Raw genomic sequence first — 19,426 nt, 5'->3', positions numbered from 1 at the left:
TCAGTTCAGTGCAACTGCTTTGTTTTGCTTCTGTTGCCAGAGAAAATCTAAGAATGTTCCCAAGTAATTAAAGAAAAGGAATTAGTTTGTGTTGGCCACTTCCTCCTCTCCTTTTTGTTTTCTCTGATTAATTTCTAGAATGATCTAAGGCTGCCTGGTTATAGAGTTTGCATTCCAGGGGCTAAAGGTGGGATGGGTAGGCTATCTTACTCAAAATGACCAGGAAGAGAAGGAGCCAGAGGAGTCATTGTAGCTGAATACTGAGCGTTGTATCTTCTGCAGCCAAGAAAAGCAATGTTGACAAGGGAGGAAAGCAGAAAAGTCCATATACCAGTATGTACTGGCAAGTCTAGTTTCCAACATTGTGGCAGACTTGTTCACCAAAATTAGAGTTCTCCTTCTCTTGAACACACAGCTCTACTGCATTTCCAGCTTTCCTTGCAGCTGGATGTGATCATGAGTCAGTTATTTCCAATGAAATGTGAGCAGATGTGATTTGTGCTAGCTCCACGCCAAGACTTTTAAGAAGAGACTGTGCCTCTTCCTTGTTCACTTTCTCTCCCTCCATCTTCTGGATGGAAATGCAAGGAACCTGAGTCCCTGAGTCACCATATGAAGTAGAGCTGCCTGTTCTTTAGGAATTTGTGAATTCTTTCATGAGCTAGAAATGCATGTCTACCGTATTTGAGCCATGATAAACTTTTGGGTCTAATTTTTAGTGCATCCACATGCTAATCAATAGACATATATTCCATTATTTCTCAGTATTAGAGGAGCTGTGAGGATAGGAGAAAACAGAAGTTAGAACCAGATAAATGCATATCCGATCCTAAAAAATGAGCTGAGAATTATACTAACCAATATTCCCTCTAGGGTTAGATCAGAGAAGAGGGTCTCCTGGCGCTTATGGGGCTTGTGAGTAGAACCCAAAGAAATTCACACTAAATCTATTGAGAACCCCCAATTATACTCTTTTATTTTCAAGATGAGAATATTACAAAAAATTAACATAGGCTAGGTGGGAAAAATGCTATGGAATAAGGAAAGGGGAGCCACTCTCAGTGTACTCAATGGAAAAATGCAGTTAAAAAAATATTTATTGCAAGAACAAAAAGAATGTTTTAGAATACTGTTTGGGGACCACAATAGTTGCAAGAAGACACGGCCTTGACGAAAGGAGAAGCAAAACCCTAAGAAGGAAATGGAAGCGGTGAAGGGTCGAATGGGATGAGATTCAGCTTTAACTAGTTGAGACAAAAAGGGAAAAAGAAGAATTAAAGGAAGAAGTCAAGGAAATTGATATCAGTGCCAAGATTAAAATTCATGAGGATTTGGAAGGCAAATTTGAGAAGCTCTCTCAGAGTTCAGGGGAAAAGAACTAATAGATATAAGCAAGAAGAATTAGACAGATTTGGAGGACATAAAACAAAGATAAAACTTAAAAATTGTAGAGATTTCTGGGGAAAGAAACAGGACAAATGGTATAAAATGTAAAAATTGAAAGTATATTGAAAGACTCTATATGAGTCTGAAAAAACACCTGAATTTAAAGATTAAATGGCTTGCTATATTACAGGCAACACACACACACACTCAGGCTGCTATAGACTGAATGTGTGCAACTCCCCAAATTCCTATGTTGAAACCTAATCCCCGATGTGATGGTGTTTGGAGGTGGGACCTTTAGGACGCGATTAAATTATGAGGGTGGAGCCTTTGAGAATGGGATTAGAGTTCTTTTAAAAGAGGCCACAGAGTTTCCTTGTCTGTTCCACCATGTGAGGACACAGTGAGAAGATGGCCGTCTCTGAACCAGGAAGCAGGTCTCCACCAGACATGGAATCTGCTGAAGACTTGATTTTGAATTTCCCAGCCTGTAGAACTGTGAGAAATAAATTTCTGTTGTTTAATAGCCAGTCAGTTTATGGTATTTTTGTTACAGCAAGCTTAATGGACTAAGACAGTTTCCTTTGCTCTCCATATTACCTTCATCCGTCTGTGTACCTGCCCTTCTCAGGCTGAAGAGGGGAAAATTGACACACCTGGATTGGAGGGTGGGATTTCCCCTTTCCTCTTTCTATCTGGACCTCCTCCGAATAAAGATCTCTAATCTATATCATAAAAACAGTTGGTTTGGGATGTGTTAAGGTGGGGGAGATTAAGAGATTTAGACAAACATTTCTCAAGAAAATGCCTGGGATTGTGGAATCTTGTCTGCTGCCAATCCTAGTTTTGAATTCCAGAAGCTGAATTTTACTTTAGTTTCCCCGCTCTAATAAACTTCCTTTAGATAGATGGGCATTGTAGGCTGATTAGGGCTGACTAGGGTGATGGCCATTCATATAAAAGGCAGAGTTTTTCTACGTTATCCTTATATTAGATGATCCTAATTTATATATTTTGTATAATATGTTCATTATATATAAATGCACAAAATTCAACAAGTTTATGAACATGATTATTTCTGAGTAGTAGTATAATAGGTAATTTTTTCTTTATATTAGCCTGAAATTTTATTTTTCTAAGCTCACTATAATGCACATGCATTGCTTTTGTCATAAAAACACAATAAATATTGTTTAAAAATATTGTGAAAAGAAGAAGTGTAGGGATGTATACACTTCTGCCAAAACAGAAAACATGTAACAAAATTCAAAATGGTAATAATAACTTTTAGGACAGAAATGTAATACTCAATATATTAATAAATCTATATACTTAAGTGTTAAAATATAATTTTCCTTTAAAAAACTGAATGTGCTTACTTTTAAGTAATTGTAATGCCCAGGTAGAAAAATCCACTCACTTGTTCATATGTTGCCATGGCTGTTCATGGTACTTCTCATACCAATATGTGAAATAATAGAAGCGACATATTTGACGTAAATGAACATTGTTTTATCAATATGCATAGTCGGCCCCGAAATTGATCTGAGAGTCTATTTGGTTTTCGTTCTTACTGAGGGCTAATTCTGTCAGGAACAAACTAGAATTCTGTCCCAAAGCCTGGCTTTCATCACCTGTTTCTCTCTTTCTTCAAAGGAGAAGAAGGGAAAAGGCCTTATACAGCAGGCACCATAGCTCGTTGAGAAGATGAATCGCCAAGTGATGAATCAAACCAGGGCCACTGATGGTGCCCTAAATCATAAAAGCAGCCTGTCAAGGGAAACCCCATAGAAGATTTAGAACTTGGCACCACCCATCCATCTCATTCAGGGTGCCTTAGTGGGTCCGTGTGCTCATGAGACAAGTGATATTTCAGGATAAGGAACTCCTGGGGTCCTTATCAAAAGCTTCTCTAATTAGAAAGGAGTCAGTCCGCTTGCCTTTCCCTGGAGCTGTGTTACTATTGTGTGAGGTGCTAGAAATGGATGTCTACATTTGTGTTATTCCAACTCTATCCCAGCTGTTTAAAATAAGCAGCCAGCTCTCAGTTGACTTCTCTGCCCTTCTCCTAGAACTAAAGAAAGGTCAGTTGAGCAGTACATCAAGAGTGTTGTTTCTGAAAACTTCTGGATTATGAAAACAGAAATGACATTCCATGTGGAGGAGAGTGCTGACATGTCATTGAATAATAATCCTACCTCGCCAAATCCCCACATGGAGAGATCAGATGGCTTCTCTGGTTCCTTCTTCCTATTTTCTAGTGTTGCATCCTGAACATTGGTGCCTGGGAAAAACTGTGCTCCTGTGACACATTTTAGAATTTTGGACACTTTTTGGAATTTTCTAGAATCAGTTGGTTTTCCCTCTGGCAGTTCCACTCTCTTGGCTCAGTATCTCTTTTAAATTGGAATTAACTGTTGGCCAGTGGTCCTTGTTTGATCCTCTCCTGGCTACTGGACTTTCTGTTAACTCTCTCCTTCAACCAGTTTCCTTAGCTCAGTTTAAGCTGCAGTTGTCATGCACTCCACTGTTTGACCTTGAGCAGGCAAGTGAAGACAGCACCCAGTAAACTTGCTCAAAAGTGACGATGTTAAGCAAAGTGTGTGTTATTTTCAAAACAAACCAGCTGAAATTCAGTCAAGCCAACCAGGTAGTTAACTAACCATCCAACCATCAGAAGGGTCGTGGTCCAACCATCGGAAGAATTGATGTTTTCCAAAGCCATCTGTGTGTATAGATACAGCAGTAGTTTCTGTAAACTGACATCCCCAGGATCCCTCCTCTTAATCGGCACATTATTATCTTGTACCCTTTAGTTTTTCCATGCTTGATGGTATGTTTCATGAGGAAATTAATTTACTTAAATCAACTTTAAGGCACAGTATTCCTCTATTAAACCTGATTCCACTTAGATAAAGATACGCTCTTTCAGCATGGTAGAATTACTTAGGAGCAAACCATTTCAGGGTCAATGACTTTCTGGGTCTGGGAACTAGAAATATAATTTGCAGCGAACTCTGTCTTCTTATTCTATTCTTCTTGCTCCTCCTCCTCCTTCTTTTTCTCTTCTTTCTCCTCCTTCTTCCATCTTCCCTCCAGGCACTCAATATTTAACATTGTTAATTTAGATTCCAGAGGTGAAAGCATTGCCAGGAATCGGAAAAAGACATGCATTACCTCCTTACCCCCTTTTCTGCTTTAATTATAAATATGTGAACCACAGTCCTAAGAAAACAGACTGGGTGAAGACAAGAAATATATAGGGAAGGAGGAAAACTACCCAGCCAAATTTTTAGCGCGCCTCCGCAAGTCATCCACAAGACAGGCTAATAACTTTAGACAACATCTGACAGGTTGATACTTCGAGCTTGCTTTCCCAAAAAGTATTTTGGGACCCAAAATATTGCAGTGCCTACCTGCCTTGTAAAATTCTAAAAGATTTAGAAAGGCAAAGAGGAGTGCCTAGAAAAAGAACTATTTCTGATTTTGTCAATAAACTTCAGAGGTCCTAGAATTGTTGATTTAAATATTCTATTTTAAGACTTACTCTGTGGACTCAGTTCTCAGGGAACAATTTACTGGCTGGACTTCTCCCTATGTTGCATTTTAGTGACTTGCCACAGTGGACACTTGCTCTTTAATTCTGTTTCTCTGCTTAATACTCGCTTGGCCCTTTATGTTCTGTGGCCCTTTGGTAGAGTTGAGCTCTGTTAATTCTAATGGGCTTGCTTCCTACATCCCAATCCAGTGGGAGGAGACATCAACCTCTGACCTCTACCTCACACAGTGCTGGGACACCACGCCTTCTAAATTCCTTTCTTTCTCTTGGTAGGCCCCCAGTGGCTCAAGCATAGAATCTTCTTGATAGCCATTGATGTTTCCCTGAGTTGCCCAAGCAGCAGCTCCACAGTAGTCTATACCACTGACCTTGATACCACCATTTGCTACGTGAGTGCTATACCTGTTTTGTTAGGGTCTCCACCCAGTGGCCTGGGTCCTTTTGCTTGCTTATAACTCTCGCATTCATTCCATTGGAACCAGTAGGAAAGGGCTCAGAGCCACCATCTCCCTCTTGGAGTTTCAGGTCTTGTTGCTCCCGCCCTCCATCGCAGGGAAGGAGCTCTGATGTGAGTGAGAACACCTCATTCCTAGTTCAAGAGAGAGAATAACGTCCATTCAGAGGTTGCTGGCTACTGCACAGCCACGAAAAAGAGGTGGAGACAGGGGACCAGGCAACCCAGCAGGGCCATTCCTTAGAGCTGATTGTGATGAGTATGCAGCTTTCAGTGACTTACTGTGTTATTTGCCTGCATCTGAGAAACCCTGTTCTCCAGAGGCTGATGCTGATGCTCCCAGGGCAATGGTTTATTTTCCTGCACAACATCTGTTTTACATCCCTACTCTCCGGAAATGTGCATAGTTGGCTATTCGCCTGCACTTGCTTCCCCTCCTCCTTCCCTTCCTTCCCCTCCTCCGGAGAGCTCTGCTCTTTGGAAGAAGGAGATCATTTCGATCACGCACAGGTTTTTCCACAGAGGAAAACGCGGAACAATACCAAATGTGGCCTATGGTTTGTGTATTTCCTGTGGCCACACCCAAGAAACTGGACAGAGAGGTGCCTCTGGAATCTCTTCCCATTTTGTGGACACAGCCCTGAATTCCAGCCTTTATGACGGTGGGTGAACTGTTATGACCAGTGTGGGCAGCTTCAGAGATAACTCCTAGAGCACCGAGCTCCAAGTTTTCCCTCTTCCTCTCCCCAACCTCCCCTCGATCCCTTTTGCCTTCATTTCTATTGGAAAAGTAGGGAAGGGAGGTGCGGTTAAAGCAGAGATCCTAAAATAGGTCAGACCATCACTCAGGTTCCAAAATAAACGTCATTAATGCCAAGTCACTGAACCATACAGCCCAAGCTGACAGTGCCTCATTTGCTTGCTGCTTCTGACTTGGGATTTTAAAGAAACAGTGAACATCAGTGTAAAAGACTTACAGAAGAGCCTCCAAAAAAGGGAAGGCCATTTCAGGGTGAGTTGGGGAGAAGATGAGGTAAAAGAAATGAGGAAAGACCCTGCATATCAGGGTTTCAGTGCAAGTCAGAATTTGCCCTCTATAATCCAGGTTGCTATTTTTGGTTATTAGTGTGGGATTTGGAGGGGACCAGCCAGGGAGGAATAAATCCATCCTTGCCCCAGAGCAGGTTTGAACTTTAGGAGGATGGAATAGTAAGCACACAGCATAGGGTTTTATGCCTCAGCACAACTTTGTGTTAAATTGTTCTCAGTGGGTATCTTGTAGGAGAATGTGAATATGAATGGCCCCTTTGTTCTGGAGTTTGAATTGCAATTACTGAGACGTGATAGGAAATGTGGTCTTAACACTGCCCAGTAAAACAGTATTCCTCCACTTATGTATGGCACCTATGGTCCATTTAGTTTCATATACACAAAGTAATCTCTTTGGTAGTCAAACTCCCATGAGCCACCCAGAAAACAGAGAAGAAAGAACTCTGTTGCCTAGCAACCAATGGAACATTACAACGCTAGATAAATCGAATCAATATCGCTCTAAATATTGAACCCTTAGACGATGAAAAAACCCTCAAAGCCACGTCCATGACTCCTTGGCTCTTTCCTTTCCTAGTCTCAGGAGCTGAGTGGGACCAGCTTGTGTTTTGACAGTCTCCAGAGACCTACAGGGAGGGAGACAACAGTGCTGAGTTCCACAGGAGAACACATCAGTAGTAATTCTAGAAAGGATATACCTGAATCCCTAGAATTTAGAGCCTCCTGCCCACCGTGGCAGCACAGGGTAGCCTGGAGAGAGATCAGTGTCCTGAGTCCTACTGGCATCTGGTCAGGGCTCGTTAGAGTTGAAGACACCGAGGGCATCTGCAACAATTCCTTTAAAAGAGCTCCAGAGACCAGGGCACATGCTGCCTCCCATTAGACCCTGACCTCCAGGATGCCCCTGCCTTCCGCACCAAGCCCCAACGGCAGTCTGCACCTTCTCTGTCGGCTCGCACCCCTCAGATTGCTACTTTGGGGCTTCTGTTCCCTTAAAGTCACTTCTAGTCTATTTTAACCCAACTCTCAAAATAGGTGTTTGCTCAGGGCCCCACACCTTGGTAGAAACCAATCCAGTTTGGGGCAGCTTTAAACAGTGCCCAACTGCCTCTGTTTTCCATCTGGTGACTTTTTCTTCCTGGAAATAGTGCTGTGCTCTATTCCTAGAAAAAATTTCCCGGCAGGGTATCCTTCCTGAAGAGGCTCGATAGGTGCTTTCGTACAAAGCTTTCCTTGGGGCCCCCAAGTTTAGGCTGTTGGAAGCACTCATTTTTTTCACATGTAAACTTGGAAGGTTGATCTTGCTGAGTTACTAAGATGTGGAAGAGGGAAACTAACATTAACCCTGCCACGCGCCAGGCACTGCACAGGCACTTTAGCAAAACTGGGGCTGCCCAGTTAAGCCCTGCAATACCCATAGGAGGTAGGAGCTATTATTTCCATTTTATAGAGGGGGAAATTGAGGCTTAACAAGGTTATGGTAATTTGCCTTTAAGAGAGAGTTACCTTATCCTAACAGCTGGTAATTCCAGGCTTCTCTCTAGCCTTTGTGAGGTCACTGAGAGGTAGATGGCTTAGCAATGGGCCCCTTCTTATTTCCAATGGGCCATACAGTGCCGTTTGGAAAGAGGGGGTGATGGAGAGGAAGTTATAGCATTTTGCACAATACTGTGGAAGACAGTCTCCACTGTGCAAGAGAAGAACCTTTCAAATATGAGACAGGGTGAGACAGGAAAATATATTTGTTTCCTTCTAGATTTCAGCAGTGTCAGCTCTGATAATTCATATTTGCCCCTCAGGAGGTGTGTCTGTGTGTAGAGTCCAACATTTATCTCCAGGACAGTTAAGGCAGGTCTGCGAGTGAGATATCATTAGCCACATTTTACACAAAAGGAAATAGAAGCACAGAGACATCATGCAATTTGCCCAAGGACACCCAGCAAATAGGTGGGAGTTGTGATTTGAAATAAGTTCTCTCTGAAGTCAAGGCACCCATGCCTGTTTTGAGGAGCTGATTTTGCAGATCTGGTGAGAGGAGATGGCTTATAGGAAAAGCTCTAGAAGCACGAAGGGGACCCAGGAGGTGACGGGCAGAATCTTGCCCTCACCTGGGAGATCAGGAGACCTGAATTTTCGTCCCAATTTTATTCAAATTTATTTGAATAAGCTCTCAGTCTTCCTTTTCAGCATCTATAAAACGGAGGAGGGCTCCATGGACTTCCAGCTTTCAGAATTGAGCTCAGACCCATGGCGAGAGTTCCTGAATCTTGGAAACAAAACATAGGCACTGGATCCAAACCCGTGCAGACCTCAAACGTCTGTGCTGCCATTCTTCAGCTGAAATGGGTAGAAGACAAAGCAAGCTTTCCACACACTGCCACTGCCAGAACTGAGTGACTGAGGTCTCCTCCTGCCTGGAAGGAAATCTTTCAGTCGCTGTTTCCTTGGGTGTTATTTCTTCACATGTGAATAAAAGTCTCTGCAGGAAGGTATTTCTGCTTTGAATGAAGGAAATCTGAATCTATAAAACTGGTCAATTGTTTAGTTGCTGTGAATGCCTGCATTACAAAAGCATTCTAAGGAACACCTCTATTTGTGCCATTTTACAATTATTATTATTAACAAACAGAATACAGTCATGCATTGCATAACGGCGCTTTGGTCAATGATGGACTGCATGTATGATGGTGGTCCCATAAGATTAGTAACATATAGCCTAGGTGTGTAGTGGGCTATACCCTCTAGCTTTGTGTAAGTATACTCTATGATGTTTGCACAATGACAAAATCACCTATCAACAAATTTCTCACAACGAATCTCTGTCGTTAACCAATGCGTGATTGTAGTGGAAAGATTAAAAATTAGGGATAGAGGAACGGGGCCGAAATAGAGGATAGATGAACAGCCAGCCTACTGACTGGTTAAACGCTATCATTTGTACCTCAGCTTATAAAAGTTAGGATAACGTATGTCTGAGGTAATGCTCATTCCCATATAGAACTTTTTCCTCCCTCAGATGCGCTTCTCCTTTTGAAAATGCCCTTGCTTATGTCAATCAAAATCCCACCGCCTGTTACCATTCTCACTCTTAACCAGGTACTGCTTTGTATTATCAACCAACCAAACCAAATGCGTTGTGCCATTTGCTTCCATGACTCAATTTTTCTTTAGAGTAGCACTCCATTGTGGCCCCCAGGTGACTAGTGGAATACATTACAGGCATTCGTGCAGACTTATTGACAAAAGAACAGTCAGTCACTGGAAAACCTTCTTTCTAAAACTGTTAGTTGCGAACTGCTTGTGAGAAAACTGATGAGTCCAAAAGGGTAGGGTATCTGTGCAAGACGGAATCATCATTTGAAATTCTTCAAGTCCTCCCTGAGTTAGGATTACTCATTCACGCCCTTTGCCATGCGACTTTGAACACTTTCCACTGGAGTAAGAGAAGTATATTTCCCTCCCCATTGATACTGGGTTGTGCCCATGGAGAACAAGCACAGATGACAACCGCGAGCCCTAGGCTGAGCCCTCGGGAGGCCTTGTGTGTTTCTGCTTGCTCCTTTGCACTCCTGAAGTCTGCCATGAAAAGACCATGCCCCAGGTAGCTGCTGGTCCAAACTGAGGTAGAGACTCACACAGCAGACCTGAACCCCACTGGAAGTCTACAGCCAAGCTAAGCTGACCCACATCCTGGAGCAGGGCTGTCCCAGAAACTCCACAAACCTGGGAGCTAGAAAAAGAAATCCTTGTTGCTGTAAGGCAATGTGTTTTAGGGAAGCTGGTTTTGCAGCATTATTGCAGCAATAGCTGATTAATATATGATTTTTATATGGAACAAAGTGAGTTATATAGGGAGAGAGGTAGAGTGGTGTGGAGAAGAAGAGCTTCTAGGGTACTCAGGAGGGGAGGATGCTGTTATTTGTCTATTACAGGTCCAGAAGGACCTTGTAGCAAGAATTTCTCTGAACTTTCCAGACCTATCATTGTGCCAGACAGGCCATTATGCTAAATTTTTTTTTAGGTAGGAATTTGGTGGTGACCCGTACAGAGCTAAAAGGGCAAAACTGAAAGGCAGTAAGAGAATAACCTTTTACATCAGGCAAAATTGATGGCCTGATTCCACAGCCCCGAAGGCTTGTATAGCTCAGCAATTTAGAGCAAACTTCTTTATTATTCATTTAGGTGATGTCCATTCATGCCAAGAGTGAGGGTCCCCTACTCTGACCAGGTGCAGGAAGGAGCTCAAAATATTTAAAGAAAAACAGGTATAATATAATTCGACCTTGTTCATGATAGAAATTTCCAGAAAAATGGTGATAATACTCAAATCAGCACTATGATCATTGTTTGGAAAAGGTCACATGATGCTTTAAAACATTGTAGTGGTATTCTTTTTTGAGTAGAAAGATAGAATTTAAAAAATTAGAAGACTTGAAAAACAAGCCACTTGATACCAGTAATGTGATTTCAGAGGACTTTGAAGAGTATTAGACTAAGCTTAGAAAAATGATAATTATCTATTACCTAGAAAAAGCAGGTAGGTCATTGCAGAGAGAGCAATTTAATTTTAGTCCACGTATTCCAACACAAATTTAGACCTCCCATGCAATTAGCTAAAATAACTGCAATGGGAGAGGGTACAAAGGCCATGCCTACATACACTAATTAGTGATTCAAATTAAGCGGAATTTATAAACCTGCTTGCAGTTACTTGTTTGGCCTGACTTCTCTTTCTGATGATGAGCTCTTCTCTTGAAATGGACCACTCAGTCCAGAGTGCTGCCTGCCTCTGCCAAGTCTAGAGGCACTTAGCTTCTGAACCAGTGCTTGGCTTTTTGTGTGTTGTTAAAGGAGAATTCACATAGAATTGTTGGCTATATTTCCACGTACATATGTCTTATCTTCCAAGAATCTTTGAGGGCAAACACTGAGTCTTGAATCACTCTATTTTCACCTCTGTGTCGTGCTGAGCACGGCATGGTGTCTTGAACATTCAAGTGCCATAAAAATATTTTATTGTTATGTCAGACTCATTTTGTTGGGTAACCTAGCCTTCATCCATGATTTCTTTCTGCCTAGCCATCTTCAATCTCAGCACATGCGACACAATTCGGGCCAATGAGTTGTAAAGAGAAGCCACTGAGTGGGGCTTTGGGAAAGGATTTTTAAAAAGTATCACACCACGTTAGCTTTTGTACCCCTTTTTCTTCTTCCTGCCTGGCATACACATGTGAGGCTTAGAAGGGCAGCAGCCATCTTGTGAGCATGAGGCAACAAGTATGCCGACACATTAAAGGTGGCAGAGCAGAAGAATATAAAGAGCCTGCATCCAGTAATGTGTTGAACATAACTTGTACTGGCTAGCAAGTGTTGACTGTTAAATTTTCAGGAATTTTGCAAACCTGTTGTTAAGCACAGCCATTATTAAAAATTACTTTATATAAACTTACAATTAAATATAATTAATAAATTATATTAGAGTAAAGATAATGTCCCAAACTCATAATTTCCTAATTCTTCCATAACACTTTACTGTTACTGAATGCTCTGGAGGTTATTTACGTCTATTACATGTATGGTGGAAATACTTGATAGTGGTGTGCGACTGAGTATTTCTTCTCAATCTGCATTCAGTTACGTCATGTTGGTAGCTTAAAATCAAACCACAGTGGAAGTACGTACACTATAGAAATTGGCAAACATGACAAATTAGGTTGAACTTCAGAATAGTTGTCAAATCTTTACCAACACACCACTGCTGGGCTCCTGATGGCATCACTGAGTTAGCGTATCAGCTTCAGGATGCCCTCTTCCAGAATTCTTTTTGGATGAGACAAAATAAGATCCAATGTTTTTAAGCCAATATTAGCCAAGTTTTTTGGTATTTTCAACAAAAAAACTTTCTAACTTATAAAACTATTAAGTCATTTATCTTATTCTACCAAACACAGGTGGAAAATATTCAATGCAATGTTGTATATTGGGACTGCATATGGATGTGCAGAAGAATAAAGAAATCCTACTTGGAACTTAAGTCAGGCAATTGGAATTTGCAGAAGAAAATCTTGGCAGCCTGTAGAGTTTGAGACATTGCATAAACATCTGATACTTGACTCAGTAACTATCAGCACTTGGTGTCAGCATATAAATGTTGGGTTGGAAAAGTAGATACATTGATTTTCCATTCCTGTCATTCTAGTGTCTTCCTTTTCGTCGATGCTGTAGTGATAGATCCTATTACCAGTGTAACAGTCCATAATGTAAACATGTTATTTCTCCGCTTAACAATTCTTTTCAAAGTTGTATAATGTGATAAACTGTCTCTGAATTATGACCATAAAGATAATAATTCACTCTTTTCTCCAAAGCCATCAAAGACTTCACAAGCTCTATAACCTACAAAATCTCTAAATTTCAGCCTTTGTTATATATTTTTCACATTGTGTGAGTTAAAACAGACCTAGGAGTTAGGGAGAGGCAGGTATTGGCACACCTACTTTACAGTTGGGGACATTAAATCTCAGATAGTTTAAGTCAACTGTTCAAGGAGAAAAAATAGAAAATTATACTAGATTGCAAGGAATTGTATGTTCTAGCTACTTTTTTTTCTCTCAGAATCACATTTCTACATTCCAGTATAAATATTGAGTTTGAATGCATGAGAGTCATCTTTCTGGTATTTTGACAGGACGGGTGGATTTTTTTGGGCATGACTCTTGAGGCTGTTAAGAAGAACCAGAGATCAAGTGTTTGGGTCTTTGAATGCAAAATAAAACATTGCAAACGGAACTAGATTCTCTAGTGGAGATTCTTGGTGGAAAAAAATACATTTTGGTAAAAAGTGAGCAGGCTGATTGCCTCTCACTTCTATACAGTTTTCTTTTAGCTCCTTACCTTGTATTGATCCATCTTTTGTTGAATTAAAATTTATTGAGTACCTACTATGTGCCACGCAGTCTTATGGATTCTGGAGAATACATTGGTGGGGGAAAAAGTCCCTGCTTTCGTGGAATGGGTGTGGTGGAGAAGCGGAGTAAGGAAGACAGATAACAAGTTAACCAATAAGGGAGCGCCATGAGGAAAATGGAACCAGGTGATGTGTTACAGTGTGACTATAGCTAGACTGGTAATTTGACACGGTTCCTAGAGGTGGTTAGAAGACATTTGAGTGGGAGCTGAATAAACACTGGCAGTCCTGCAAAGATTGGAATAGAGGATAAGGGCAGAAGGAATAGGAAGTGCCAAGTCTCTGAGGAAGGAATGAGCTTGGTACGCTCACACAAGAGGAAGAAAGCCAGTGTGCCCGGGTCATAGTCAACAGTGAGTTGGTCGTAGGCGGTGGAGTGGGAGGATTATTTGTGCCCAGTTCATGTGGAACTTTCAGGTTATGGCGAGGATTCTGTGTTTTATCCTAGTTGCAGTGGAAAACCATTGAATGCTTTTAGACAGGAGAGTGACATGAACTAATGTGTACTTTTAAAAGAACAGAGGTACCAACGATATAATCAAGAGGATCTTCTGGAATGCATGAAATATTGGTGACTTGACTAAGAGTAGTGGCGATGAAGGGAAATTCACGATTTTGAGAGTCATAGGAGTTAGTGACAGATTTGATGCAGGGATGGGGGTGAGGGATGTGTGTGTGTGAAAAAAAGGGAAGAATTAAGGGTGATGCTTTGGTTTTTGACTGTAACAACTGGAGTGCCATTTAGTGAGCTAAGGAGACTGGGGGAGGAAAACACTTAGAGGGGAAAATCAAGAGCTTTGTTTCAAGCATGTTATATTAGGTAGCCCTGTTAGATAGCTCTTTATAGATGGGAAATAGTCACTCGGATATAGGGGTTTGGATTATTATTAAAGATTATTAGTGTTGTAGAAAAGTTATGCAGGAGTAGAGCTGGAGAGGGCTGGACTAGAACTTGGGTGTTTCCTTACATTGCCCTCTGCCCAGCTTTCCGCTCTGACTGACCCTCAAATGCTGTAGTAACTGTTTTCCCTCTTCCAGCTCCTTCTCCTGGGAACTCTCCAAGTTACTTTCATCAGCTCTGCTCCTCGCCTCTCTTCAAGTTCCATTAGTCCTGGACAATCTCAGTCATTCGCATAGCTTCAACTGAACTATACTGGTGACTTCCCAAGTCTTTGAGCCTGTCTCTCTCTTTCTCTTCCAACCTCAATTAAATCAAATCCGTTCAATTCAAGTCCATTTAATTCAAGGAGCATGTGTTGAACAACTTCTATGTACCGGGCACTGTGCTAAGCAGGTTGGTTGGTCATCGAGCGGCTGCACAGGATGGTGTTACTTTGGTGAATCTAACCGTCAGCCTTGGGGGCTTAGGAGGTGCTTCTCTCAGCATACTAAGTGGGCCAATTTCTCAGGATGCAAATTAACCCAGCCCACAAGAATCTCATGTATATAAATCAAAATGTCAATTCACTAATTTACAATGGGAAATACAACTTACAAGAGGAGCAAATATTCATGTTAGCCTGATCTGCACATTTTCTCCATCTACGAAAACTACATATAAAGCCAAATTGTCGGAAGGTTGCATGGATTGTAAGAGGTCAGAGCAGGGGGCCTTGGTGGCAGATTTGAATGTTTAATATCGTCAGGCTCTGATAGTCTGATGCATCTGTGTCCACAGAGAAAGCAAATCAATCACACGTTCCTGGGACTTCCTAGGATTACCAGAAGAGGAGCGCCTTGATGGGCACTGCCAAATGAGTCTCTCGTTTTCCCTTTTCTATGTTCTGTGATCACGTCCTTTTCTGTGTGATACATTCTTTCTCTGGATAAACTAGTAAAATCAGTTAACTCCCCACCAAGTCTTGTTCTTACCTAGGAACCATTCTGTCTCAGTAAGAGTAATGCACATATTTTGGATTTATTTCTTTATGTGTTGAAGGTTTTGCTTAGCTATTAGGGAATAGAGTTATTTTTTTCATTTCAAATTATGTAGCCTCAGATTCCTAGAATAATGTCTTGTAAATAAACATCTCATGAAATGCTTGTTGAATGAACAAGTGATTGAGTGAGTGACTAGATTAACTTTTGCCTCTGTGTAGCTTGGATGATTAGATAAGAAAAGTAGATTTTATTTAACATATTTAGTTGACTTTAACAAAAACTGAATGGCTGACAAAACAGTTTTCTAGGCCACCTCCCCAAACCCAGGGGTCTATCAATATTGAACTGCTCAGGGTGACTTCATGCAAAGATGGAGTCCAGCAGGACACTCCGTGGCTCTGTTCTGCATACACACTCCAAGGAGGACAACTTTTTGCTCCATTTCTTATTTTGATTCACCTTTAGCTCTCCTAAGGTTGAATGGCAAAGATCACTTTTAGTCTGTCATCTACTGTACGTTTTCTCCCCACTCCCAATATTCTCTCTTTTTCATGTTAAAGAAATAACAGAATGAGTGAACGTCTGACTGTCTGATTTAATAACCGAGACAGTCTCAGCATGGTCAGGGCAGGGGAGATCCAGTCACATCTAGTGGGTGGTCCTATAGCTTAATGCTTTTGCGGAAGTCAATTTGGACCATTGTAACAGAAGCCTGTGATGCAATGATTCCACTTCTAGGCATTTATCCTGAGGAACTAATTAAAGAAAGAGTTAAAAATTTATATGCAAGGAAATTCCTTATAGCATTATATTAGAACAGTGCAAGACAAAACTAAAAACATCCAACAATGACTGGTTAATATGGCACACTCACACAATAGAGTGCTACATGGCCATTAAAAATCATTCAAAGAACATTTACCAGCGTGAGAAAATGCCTGCTGTGCACATTGTTATTTTTGTTTCCAAACTTCGTTTCTATTTCTTCTGGTTGTTGTGATGGGAGCCCTCCTATGCTCCACATGGCACTAGTATGCATATGTCTAGAACTTATACATTTAAAATCTTATGTGCTCAGCCTCCCAAACCTCAAAGGCTCAACCATCGTATTCCTACAAACTTCCCTATCCTCCCACTAATAGAATACAGGAAGAGGGGCAATAAAGAAGATTTACACAATGACCAACCAGGGACTAGCCAGGGCCAAGGGTCCTTATAAGAGTCCATGGCTGTGTCAGAGGGTGGGAGCAGGAGATGGACCTCACAAAATACCACAAAGCAGGCGGAATTAGCAGGATATTTAGCTTGGCTTTTAGAATTTGGGGCTAGGAGTAAGAGGGTCAGTTACTACTCTGGAAGTCTTCTACCGCAAATAGTGGATGAAGCATGTGAAAAAATCAAAGTATCAGATTCACCTAAGGAAGGAAAGTCACATGATGCGTTTCTCTTCTCCTACTCATGTTAGCATTGGCGATAATGGAGGTGTGAGTCAGAGGGCAGCAGGAATCCTTAACATATATGGCAGCAGCAACAACAGCAGTGGACAGTGTCACCAACACTAACTCCCGCAGAACATTGTGATATTGGCGATAACACTCCAATTCCTTGCAGGAAACCACCTCTGCCTTCTCAGTCCCTACATTTTGGAGGCAGAGATTATTCTTACTGGCTTTAGGAGCGTGCATGTGCCAAAGGCCTGGCCAATCAGAGTATCGTATCGTCCCGGACACAAGGATTGACTCAGAAATGAGCAGGTGACTGAATCAGAGCTAATTATATGGAACTTTGCTAGAACTTGCTATGAAGCTGTGCGGAAAATCCCAGAGCTGCTAATTGCCATTTCACCGGCATGAGGAGAAAGCCAAGCTGAGATGGAGACTCTACAGGGGAGGAGGGCGGAGGTGAAGCGAGGCCAGGCCCTAGGGACATAGTTTGAATGTCTGGACTCCACCACGTCTGCACGTGCTTGTCCTTGAACTTTCAGCTATGTAAGCCGATAAATCCCTTTTCTGCTTAAGGCACTTTGAATTGTATTTTCTGTCATAACCAAAAGAGTGCTAATTGATGGGCTGCTTATGAAAGCTAGTTCATGAAAATAGCAGGAAAAAATCATACACTGCAAATTATATGTGTGTGTGTGTAAAGAAGCATACCAAAATGTTAACAACTATTATCTCTGAATTGTGGGATTATGAGGGTGTTCTTTTTTTTAAAAATTTTATTTTCAATACTTTCTGGAATATTTCAAATTTTCCCAAAAGGTCACATATTGATTTTACTACTACTACAAAGGAAACAAAACCCTCCAGGTTTTCCTTCTTCTTCAGTGGCACAGGCAGAAGGCCACATGGCCTGTTTTACAAAATCGGCAAACATTTCACAGATTCTCCTGACACAGTTTCAGATGAAGTCTAGTAAACTCAACTTGTAGGTTAACCTTGTGTTTAGTTACATAATTGGAAAGAAACTATAGTGATTGAGTAGCATGAAGACTAGCATTTAAATTCTCGACTCAGTCTCTAGTAAAAAGGCCCAACGACAGTCAAAAGGCTGGTCAAAAGGCCCAGTGACAGGATTTACTGTTAATCCCAGGAAAGGCGCTAAGATGGCTGCTGACAGGCATCTTTCCTGGGAGGCGAGGGGGAGGCTGGTGGCGAAAGTAATGGGAAGTCTGACAGGAGAAAACCAGAAGGACCTCCATTAAACCATCGTGCACATTCCAAAGGTCTCATGGATCTTTTGTGGCTGGCTTTGCCACTCAGACTGCCAGGAGAGGAGAGGAGGGGGCAGGAAGGAAGCACAGAGAAAGACCCTCAGGAGACATGACGGTGCTGATGAAAATGCCACCTCCTTCCTCACCCTGCAGTGGCCGTTAGGACTTGATGGTCCCTGATAGGCAGTGAAGTGAATTAAGAGCCTAACTTTTTAAAAGGGACTGCAAGACTTTACAGCAGGGACTATGATAACATTTATAGGTCTCCACCAAAAGGAAGTTAAATAAATCTCCTGCCTGAGGACACGAAATAATCACCTGCCACCTTTTTGTGGTCAGGAGGGAATTGCTGGCTCTGGAGGCCCAGCCCCTGCCAGCTCATCTCACAAGGGCCGAGGCCACAGGGAGGGAATGGTCGCACCCTTCAAGTGTCAGCTTCCCCTCTACCACTTCTGACCACCAGAACTAATTGCCCCTTGTGGACACACTCGCCAGTTTAAGCACGTTTCTAGTTATCAGGATGCAGCAAGATTCTTAGGCTTATTGTAGTTGCCTGTTTGTGAGTCTATCGTCCCCATGTTCTCGAGGACAAACTTTGTCTTATCATTCTTTAGAATTTCTTCCTTCTTTCCCCTACTGCTGTCCCCTTAATAAATGTGTGGGTTTGATTTTGAATTTTTAAAGCTGGCTCTTTTCACTCTATCCTCCCAACCAGAGATAGATGGGTCGGCTGGTTGCATCCCCACTCCCCAGAGGACCAGGGAGAGTGAGCTTCCTCACCGGGTAGCTCATAGGGGTCCTTACCCCTCGACCCCTCTACAGCCCACTCTTCTAGGGACCCTGGGGTCTTATGCCACCCGAGCATTGGTAATGTGTACTCCAAGGACTGCCTCTTTCCCTACAGGTTTTCCTCAAATTAAAATGCACCCTAGGTAGACAAAGACTCAATGACTTTTGCTTCATGCCTCAGTGGAAGGTTCCACTTGGAGAAAGAATTGGATAATGAAATAATTAAAGGCTTTGGAGTCAGATAGACACGGCCTTGACCCCTACAAAATTGGACAAGTAACCCAACCCAGACAAGACTCAGTTTCCTCATCTGTCAATGGGGAGAATAATACCTGTGTTATGGGAGGTTGTGGGCATTCAAAGGACTGTTTAATCCCAGGCACATAGTAAAGATTCAATAAATGTTAGTTCCCTTCCCTATTTTCTCATTTTTTGGGTTTTTCTAGATTTTTCTAGTTGTCTTAATATTTTCTCAGCTGGAGCACAGTGGTTAGTGATGACTTAACTGAGAGTCTAGTCCCTAAAAGCCCTGCATGTTGTTGCTCCCGGGAAGATAAATGTCCAAGTTGGGCAGCCCACGGTGGTATTTGGGGGTGGGCACATCAGTCACAGGGCAGGCAGCCAAGA

This window comes from Equus caballus, chromosome 13, assembly GCF_041296265.1.
Source record: "Equus caballus isolate H_3958 breed thoroughbred chromosome 13, TB-T2T, whole genome shotgun sequence".
NCBI classification, from domain to species: domain Eukaryota; kingdom Metazoa; phylum Chordata; class Mammalia; order Perissodactyla; family Equidae; genus Equus; species Equus caballus.
Note: the sequence above shows the minus strand (reverse complement) of the source record.